Source organism: Galeopterus variegatus, unplaced genomic scaffold (assembly GCF_000696425.1).
Source record: "Galeopterus variegatus unplaced genomic scaffold, G_variegatus-3.0.2 Scaffold214, whole genome shotgun sequence".
NCBI lineage: Eukaryota > Metazoa > Chordata > Mammalia > Dermoptera > Cynocephalidae > Galeopterus > Galeopterus variegatus.
In genome coordinates this window covers 686,969-695,984 of record NW_007726325.1, presented here as the reverse complement: position 1 = coordinate 695,984, position 9,016 = coordinate 686,969, and the positions used below count along the sequence as shown (strand labels likewise).

Below are 9,016 nucleotides of genomic sequence, written 5' to 3'. Positions count from 1 at the left end.
GATCCCCTTACCGGTCATTTTTAAAAAAAAAAAAAAAAAAAAAAAAGATGTGAATATAAATAAGAAAAATTAATTGAATTAGCATTATGATAATTAGTACATAAAGGTTAGCAATGACATTTCTCCTCAGAGAAAAGTTCTGGTATAAGGAGATTCTCTTGTATCAATCATTTTTTCAAACAAATAATTAAGTTTATGAAATGGAATTACTTAAGTATAGTTTATGTGCTTTAAAGACTAAATAAAATTAGTTTCACTTTCATTATAAGTAATAGTTTGGTTATATTTTATGTGCTACTTGAGATTTGTTCTAATGTTAACTCAAATGACCAGAAAAATAGAATTTTTATTTACTCTTTTCTACCTAGAAATGAAGCAATTTGAATAGGAGCTAATCTTCAAAAGAAACACTCTCTTCCCTCTAAGGAAGTAGAATTTGCACAGAATGGCATTTTGAAAAAATCTAATAAAAGTAGAAAATTTCAGGATGTAAATCTTTTTAAATGAATGATTCAAAATCATAGTAAAAATCCCCTTCGTTATGATGAATCAATGTTGCGGCAAAATGTATACATGAAAAAGGCCTATTATTATACTTATTTATTAGCTCACATCTCTAACGTTTTGTATCAAAAGATAAGTTTGGGCTCACAGAAAAGTATAACTGGTTTTCCATGACCACTTTTTTTTCCAAACGTGGCTTAATATGAACTTGCATTTTATAAAAGAGATTAGATAATACGTTTTATTTAAAAATATAACAAATGAGAGATGGTACCATTTGATAAATTTTTTAAGTATTTGGTCTTTTAACTCTATTTTTGTCTAATTTGTAAAGAGAATTTTTTTAGTATACACATCACTTAGTATTAAATGTCCAATAATTTCAGTTATCTCAAATTCCCTTTTATTTTGATATATTCATTTAAAAAGCCTTGTATCCGAAATTTTCTACTTTTATTAGATTTGTTCAAAATGCCATTCTGTGAGAATTCTACTCTCAAGATGCCCGATGTTTGTGTCTCTTACTCTGGTTGACTGCGGGAGGTGGGTGAGGGGGACGACCAACAATCGCAGTGTTAACTATTCACAGTGGAGAATACCTGCTAGCCATTTTCTCCAGTACAAGTAAATGCTGTTTCTCAATTCCAAGCTGAGGTTCAAAGGTTTATACTAACTTCGCAGATCAGAGGTCAGACACGAATTGCTGCAATTTGTAGTTCAATTCTGCCGATATGACAGAATTTCACAGCTACGATGATGATTGCTCTTTTCCACTTTTGCGCACAGGCCAGGCTGGGCAGTTAACAGTGTAATTTGTACAAGTCAGCCCTTGGCACCCAAGTTTAATGAGTAACTAGCTTGGTGCCTTGGGTTTCACTGGTACAAGGTGCATATTATGAAAAGGGTCAAATGTCAATGCACAAAGACGGGGGGGTGGGGAGTGATAGTCTCATAATTACCACCTATGAATCATACATAAAGTAATTATGTTCAGTAATGTGTGTTTATTTTTAAAACCATATTTTCACAGTGTGAATGTTAGTGTGTTCATTTTCTTTGCTACTGAAAGAGGTAGATACTTTTGTAAATGTTAGCAAGAAAGACTGTCTGATTAGAGATTATTGACTAAGCAGTAGAAAGTGAAATAACAGCTGTTTACTCATTTCATGGGGTCTCTGATTTCTCAAAAACTTCAAAATGTGGCAGCTTTTTAAGAATCTAGGGAACAAATGGAACACCAGGTATTTCTGAGCCCATGATATTTATGAGTATCTTACATTTTCTACTCTTCACTCAAAAAGTTGAACTCCTATCTTTATTTCTAACCCAACCCAGGTTGAGAATATCTTTTACTGTTTGTTTAAAGTTGAATATTGGGGTTCTTGAAAAAAATTCTTAGATGGTGGACCTTGACAGTCTACGGATTTGCCATTCATTTTTAACTCATGGTGACTGAAGCTACAGTATATATATGTTTAGAATCATTTGTCTTTTTTGTTATAGCACAAATTTGAATTTTCTACTCTTCCAAACTGGGAAACAGAGCAATTGGATTTTTCCACAGAAAAGAGTAATTAAAAGCATAGATTCTGGGCCGGCCCGGTGGCGCACTGCTACAGTACACCGCTTGGGAGCGCAGCGGCGCTCCCACCGAGGGTTTGGATCCCACATACAGACCGGCGGCTCACTGGCTGAGCAAGGTGCGGGCGCAACACCGAGGGTTGCAATCTGTTGCCGGTCACGAAAAAAGACAAAAAGGGAGAAAAAAAAAAAAAAAAGCATAGATTTTGCTCTCAAACCTCCTGGCTTTGAATCCTGGCTTCATCACTTACAGCCACGGACTTTAGCAAACGGACAGCCTCTCTGTGCCTCAGTTTCCTCATCTGCAGAATAAGTAGAATCATAGAACTTGCTTCATGAGGTTGTAACAACAATTAAATAAGATAATATACGGAATTAGCCCAGTGCCTGGTGCATAATAAGCACTCAATGAGTATTAGCTGTTATTACTATTATTAATATTAATAAGTTACTTAGTTTGTGAATTAGCCTAGCCTAGCCTACGCTGTGTACCATCCCAGCTTGGTTTAGACTTGGTCTTTGCTCTGTTCATTTCATGAGGGACACAGATATGGCATAGTTAGAGAAGTGATTGGGGTGTGTCTGAGGATGCGTTCCTTTCGAATGTCCTGGGGAAGTGTGTTTTACTATTCGTCAGTTTCAAGTCTGGCACTCTTTTAGATGCTACCTTTTTTTCCTTAGCTGATTTGTTGTCACATGGCAAAAGCTGTAAAAGGAGATAAACCCAAATCATCTGGGTTCCTTTGAGTGGTCCTTTCATTTTGGAAAGAGTGAGAAACATTTGAGCTTAAAAATAAGAAATCCATAAATTATACCTTACCAATGGGCTAAATTCTATCCTTGATGATATGTACTACACTTATCTAGAATTCATGCTTTCCAGAAATGCTAGAAATGAAAATATTATAGTGATTTTTTAAATTCCATTTCTTCATTTTACTTCTATGGCATGTAGAAGTAGCATTTGAATAAAAATATGATTTAACTACCAATGACAATATAAAAATTATGTGCTTAACATTAAAAGGATAGTAACAACATTCCACGTTAATTAAATAATTCAGCACTACTATGGGCTAAAATTGGGTGTGGGGCACAAGGATGATATGTGTGAGTCACATCTAGGCCCTAGTAGAGTTTAAAATTGACTCAAGATAACCACTATTATAGCAATTCCTATAAGATTAAACCGTATAAAATTGCCACATTCTACCTTTTTTGTCCCACAAGGTGGCAATTTCACATGGTTCAACCTAGTGCTATGGGGGATTATATGATGTTGCGGGAACATATGTCAGGGAGCTCCAGGATGGTTTCCTAGAAGAAGTGAAGTTTAAGGATGAGTACAGCTGGTAGACAGGGGTATTGGCGAGAGTTTGAAGCATTGTGAATAGCACGTGCAAGGGGGAAGGGACAAAAGATGAGACTGGAGGAGGACCCGAGGTCTTCCTTATAGGCCTTACTAAAGATACTGACGTTTATTCTAAGAGCAGTGGGAAGAGAGTGTAGGGATTTAAGAACGAGGATGATATGACCATATTGTTTATTTTGCAGTTGGTCACTTTGCCTGCAACGAGACCTAGATTGATTGAAGCTGGCACAAGTGGATAGGACGAAGTCAGTTGTATGGCTAATGTAAATGTCCAGACAGGAGCTGATGATTGGCAGTTTACAAGATGCTTTCAAATGTAGTATCTGGGGCTGGCCGGTTAGCTCAGTTAGTTAGAGCACAGCCTTGTAACACCAAGGTCAAAGGTTCGGATCCCCATACAGGCCAGCTTCCAAAAAAAAAAAAATGTAGTATCTTATTTAATCCTTATAACAATGCTCATGTGAGGTATTAATATCAGCTTCAGCATACAAGTGAGGAAGCTGAGACCCAGAAAGTTTAGTGGTATGCCCATGTTCAAAGGGTGCAGGTAGCAGAGTGAGAACTAGAACTCTGTTATTTGACCCTCACCCCAGTGTTACCTGCATAGCCGTGAGAGGCACACCAGTGATCCTTCCTTCCCTTATTATGATATAGCTCAAAACTACACAGATCCTGAGTTTCATTTACATATTAGTAGTTTGCTTTTAATTCATAGAGTTTACATGCCCATTATTATGATACTGTTTTTTTATAAGGGAAAAGTTTACCATTATAGAAAGAAAACTCACAATTCTGCACACATTATATGTGCCAGGAAGAGTGCTTTATAAATATTTCTCTGTTCTCATGCCAGAAATTGTCTCCACTTTATGGAAGTAGAAACTGAGGCTCAGAAAAGTTGAATAAATTCTTCCAGACACACTTAGCTAGTAAATGAGTGATACGGGCGTCTAAATTTTATTCTATTGACAGTGTAAAGTTAATTTCAAGACACACCTCCTTGTAATATGCACATTCATCTCATAGTTATTTAACTCTGTGAGGTTGATTATTAAGTATTATCCAGGATGCAGCATGTAGGAAATCATCTTTTTACAGAGTTGGGTAAGGACCATATGCATAGAGAAGTAAATTGTTTAACAGCTATTGCTCTATAATTTGCTTGAGGGTGTGCCTTTTTTTCTTGTAGGAGATTATTAATTATAAGGATTAATACTAGGTCATGGTTAAGTAGTATCGTTTGTGTTTCTGAAAGGTTATGGATCCTACTGAGTGCCAGTCATTCCAATATAAAGATCGCTATGGCAGAATAATTTTGAGCTGTAACTGACTTTGGAGGTCATTTAACTCTAGAATGTTCTAAACTGTGCTCTACAGAGTCCTAAAGGTCCTATGGTGTCCCTAGGGCCACAGTGGATGATAGAGCTGGAGGTTCCTCCCCACTGATCCCCTACCTCCACTTCAACTAGCTCCTGTTTATTTCTGCATCTAGGTAAATTTTTGGTGGAAGAAAGGGTCCTACAACTAAAAAACAAAGCAAAACAAAAGAGAAAGAAAAAACTTTGAGAACTACTGATAATTCAACTCCTTTAATTTTTGGTGAGAGGGGCAAACTTTGGTTCAGACGAGTGAAATGATTTGTCTGAGATCACAGAGCAGCATATGGCAGAGCTATAATGAAAACTCTAGTCTTCTGGTGTTGGCACCACTGTGCCATATTGAATCTTATAAATTTAGACACGTAGAAGTTATCTGGAGCTTCAGACAGCTTGATGACGCTCTCAGTTGTTGAGAGAGACAAGCAGATTATATTTCTAGAGGTAAAATAAATGTAAAAGTTTTTTTAGAAAACTAGGGTATATTTTAATGCCTCATCTGAAATACCTTTATCTTGAACTTAAATCCTCTTCATTTGAATATTTTCTACATCAAAACTTTTAAGATTATCCTAGAACCCCAAATCATGTTTTTCATAGTCCTCTACATTGCAAAGACCATACTTGAAAGAGTCTTACCTATATATTTTAGGACAGAATAGTAAGTTATTTTTATACCAACTCTGATTAATTGGTAATGGATAGCTGGGGTACTTGTTTCATTGGTTTGGGGGACCCTCTCTGGACTTTGCAGGATGGGTGTGATTATCTCCTAGGGGTGTGTAGCATAAGGCCCTAAATGGGGTGGTGAGGCCTGTAAGCCTAGATATTATTATTTCCATAAAGGGTACTACCTCTCCTTTTTGTGAGTCTATAAGCATAAAATATAGGCTACATCTGTATTCCTTCCTAAACATTATGTGCATCTTGAAGTCATAGGTGCTCTAAAGAAGGCAGAGGGCAAAATACAGCAAATAGAAGAAACTGATCATTTTCGTATTATTGTTTCCTGTTTCTTCAAGAATAGGATAAAGGGATGCATTTCTTGGTTTATAGAGAACATAGTAATTAGAGTAATGGTAGCTCATTTCCTGGAGAAAATAGTCCTCAATTCCTGTTGCACATATAAAAAGTATATTGAAGTAGAAAATATTTCTAGCAACTTTTTTTTTAATTCCTTAGGATTTGCCTCGAAAGGCACTCCAAAAATTGAACAGAGAAATCCCAAGCAAGCTGCCCGAATTTGCCTGTATAGTCTTGTTCTACATTATATAAAGGACCAGACAAATCAAATTGGTGTTTTTTGGTGAGTACACCTCCTAGGTTTTCTTCTTTTCCACTTAAGGAAGAACATAAATTTTCATTTCTCTCAACCAGGATATCTGCTGCTTAGACAATGTGTACCTGGTGTGTGTTTATAAAGCAATATTAGTGGTACATACAACATGATTAGTCCATTTGAACCCACAATATGAATCCTTGTTTCTTTGTACATTTTACATGTTGTGGCCTAAGAGGGAAACAGCTGCTTCTGTATGCGTGTGTGAACATCTGAGGATTTAAGAGACAAGGAATAACCATATTTTGCTTATAAATCTACCTCTTAAACCCCAATGGCATTTCAATCAGACTGTCAATGTGTGGGACACAAGGAAGGGTTCTTTGTACAAGCTGGACTAGGATTCAGTGTGATAGTAATCCTCATACCCTCTCGAAATTTCTGTTTCCTCCTCTGTAATATAAGGTAAAAATAACTCATGCCAGACTCCAATTCATAAGAATCCAGTGATTTACAGCTTATGTAAAAGCACTTTGACAACCATATAACTCTATAAATAGAAGGTAGAAGGTATTATTCTATGGGTGATAATCTTATGTGTGCCACAGCATAGGACTGGGGAGAGATGAAAGAGACTAAGCTGTTTGTTTGTTTGTTTGTTTGTTTGTTTGTTTGTTTTTGCGGCTGGCCGGTATGGGGAGAAAGAGACTAAGTTATGTAAGCCTCACCCTGAACCTCAAAAGCCAGCCCTCCACAGCCATAGCCATAGCCACAGCCACAGCCACAGCCATCACATCCTGGTTGCTGGTGACGCCAATGTGCCCAACAATTCCCCAAACAAAAAAGTCCCTTTTCATATCATCTAGGCTGGGTTTAGATTTAGTCCATTGAATTCAGGGACTCAGCTAAATTTTTTTGTAATTATTAAAGTTTTTCTTATTGTAAAAGCATAGTAATTGAACAAAATCTGGAAGTTATAGAAAAATATAAAATCTACCCACAATACAGAGATAAACATGATTAACATTATGGTATATTTACCCTTATTTTGTTTAAGTTTTGTACATATCTTTAAATATTATTTAGCAAGGTTAACATAGTTGAGAACATTAAGTAAGCATTCTAAGACAATGGCTAAGGCTTAATTTATTAACCATTTCTCTACTGCTGAATATTTGTGCTTATTACATTACATATAAATATATACTGTTATGTTCATTGCATTGTGTTATAAATACCACTGTAGTGAACATACTTGAATATAAATCTTTGCTTGTGTCTCTCATTATAAATTTCTATAACTGGAATCACTGGGCTAATGAGAATGAACTATTTAATGAACACTCGTAAAGCTCTTTATATTGTCAAATTGTCCTGCAGAAGTATACCAAATTATACTTGCCCTCCTGTCTATGCCTGCCCATCTTACATGACAATGTTCATTTTACTGTGCACATATAAAAATCGAATACAGATGGTCCCCAACTTATGATGGTTTGACTTAATGATTTTTTCACTTTACCATGTTGCAAAAGCGATTCGTATTCAGTAGAAACCATGCTTTGAATTGTGAATTTTGAATTTTGATCTTTTCCCGGGCTAATGATATACAGTATGATACTGTCTCATGATGCTGGGCCAAATCATCTAACACAAAGCCTATTTTATAATAAAGTGTTGAATATCTCGTGTACTTTATTGAATACTGTATTGAGTGTGTTTTGAGCATGTTAAAGGTAGGCTAGGCTAAGCTGTGATGTTCAGTAGGTTAGATGTGTCTGAACCCTTGACTTTTTGGTGTTGTAACACTGCACTCTAACCAACTGAGCTGAAACCAAAGGCATTTTCAACTCAGGAATCTTCAACTTATGATGGTTTTATTGGGACTTAACCACACCATAAGTTGAAGAGCATCCAAATTACCAATTTAAGAAGATTTAAAACCATAAATATTTCTACAGAAACTCAGAAAATAAAAGCCTATTCCCTCTCCTTTACCCAGTCCTCCCTTAACCAATATTAGGTCTCTAAAACAGAAGACAGTGTCACCCAATCTACATTGTGTGCCAAATTCAATCTCTCGAATCTGTCTGCAGAAAAAAGCATATGTGAGGCCTACATTCATTTACTTAGTATTGATTATTACCTCTTTTGTTTATTTCTGTGCTGTGTGCCTAGGAGTAGCTTAACATTCAGTTGATGAGTCCAGACAAACAACAAACTCAAAAGTACATAACCTTGGATAAGTCATTTACCTTCTCTAGCCCTATTTCTTCTTCTTTAAAATGAGAGGCTCAACTTGAACCCTGTTCATATCCAAAGAAAATCTGGAGTGGTTTGCAGTAAAAAATGTATATGTGAGCACATAAGGTGGTAAAAATAACAATAAGGATTATTATGTAGATAGCTAAGTTTAACTGTAAACAGCACGATGTGTTGTATAATTTTCATGGTCTGGCAGTGAAAGCCGATCAGTTATTTTAAAGAGAAAAGAACTAGACACTAGGAAAACTTTTTCAAGTTGATCATTTTTAAATATAAAAGTAAACTAATAGGAAAATCTTTTAAGATGACCTGTAAGGTTCCTTTTAGCTCTAACATTCCGTAACTCTTAAGTAATAGATAAAATACCAAATGCTAAAGACCTGCAAAGCAAAGGAGTGGTCACTGGGCTTTAGAGAGAGATTGATAGAATCATGAACAGGGGATGGCCCAGTGGCGCACTGCTACAGTGCGCCGCTTGGGAGCACAGCGGCGCTCCCGCCGAGGGTTCGGATCCCACATACAGACCGGCCGCTCACGAGGCGTGGGCGCAACACCAAGGGTTGCGATCCCGTTGCCGATCCCGTTGGCGGTCCCGGTCCGGTACGGGCGCGACACTGAGGGTTGCAATCCGTTGCCGGT

The 9,016-nt window shown here is 36.7% G+C and overlaps 1 protein-coding gene across 2 annotated transcripts in view; it reads left to right on the top strand.

Moving 5' to 3' along the window:
- Positions 1-9,016, top strand: part of RBM47 (RNA binding motif protein 47) — an 82,027-nt gene that overhangs the window by 38,481 nt on the left and 34,530 nt on the right. For both annotated transcript variants that reach the window (XR_550036.1, XM_008565936.1), the window contains exon 2: positions 6,016-6,139. The gene's annotated coding sequence lies outside the window, so the exon portion shown is untranslated. The remainder of the gene's footprint in view (positions 1-6,015; positions 6,140-9,016) is intronic.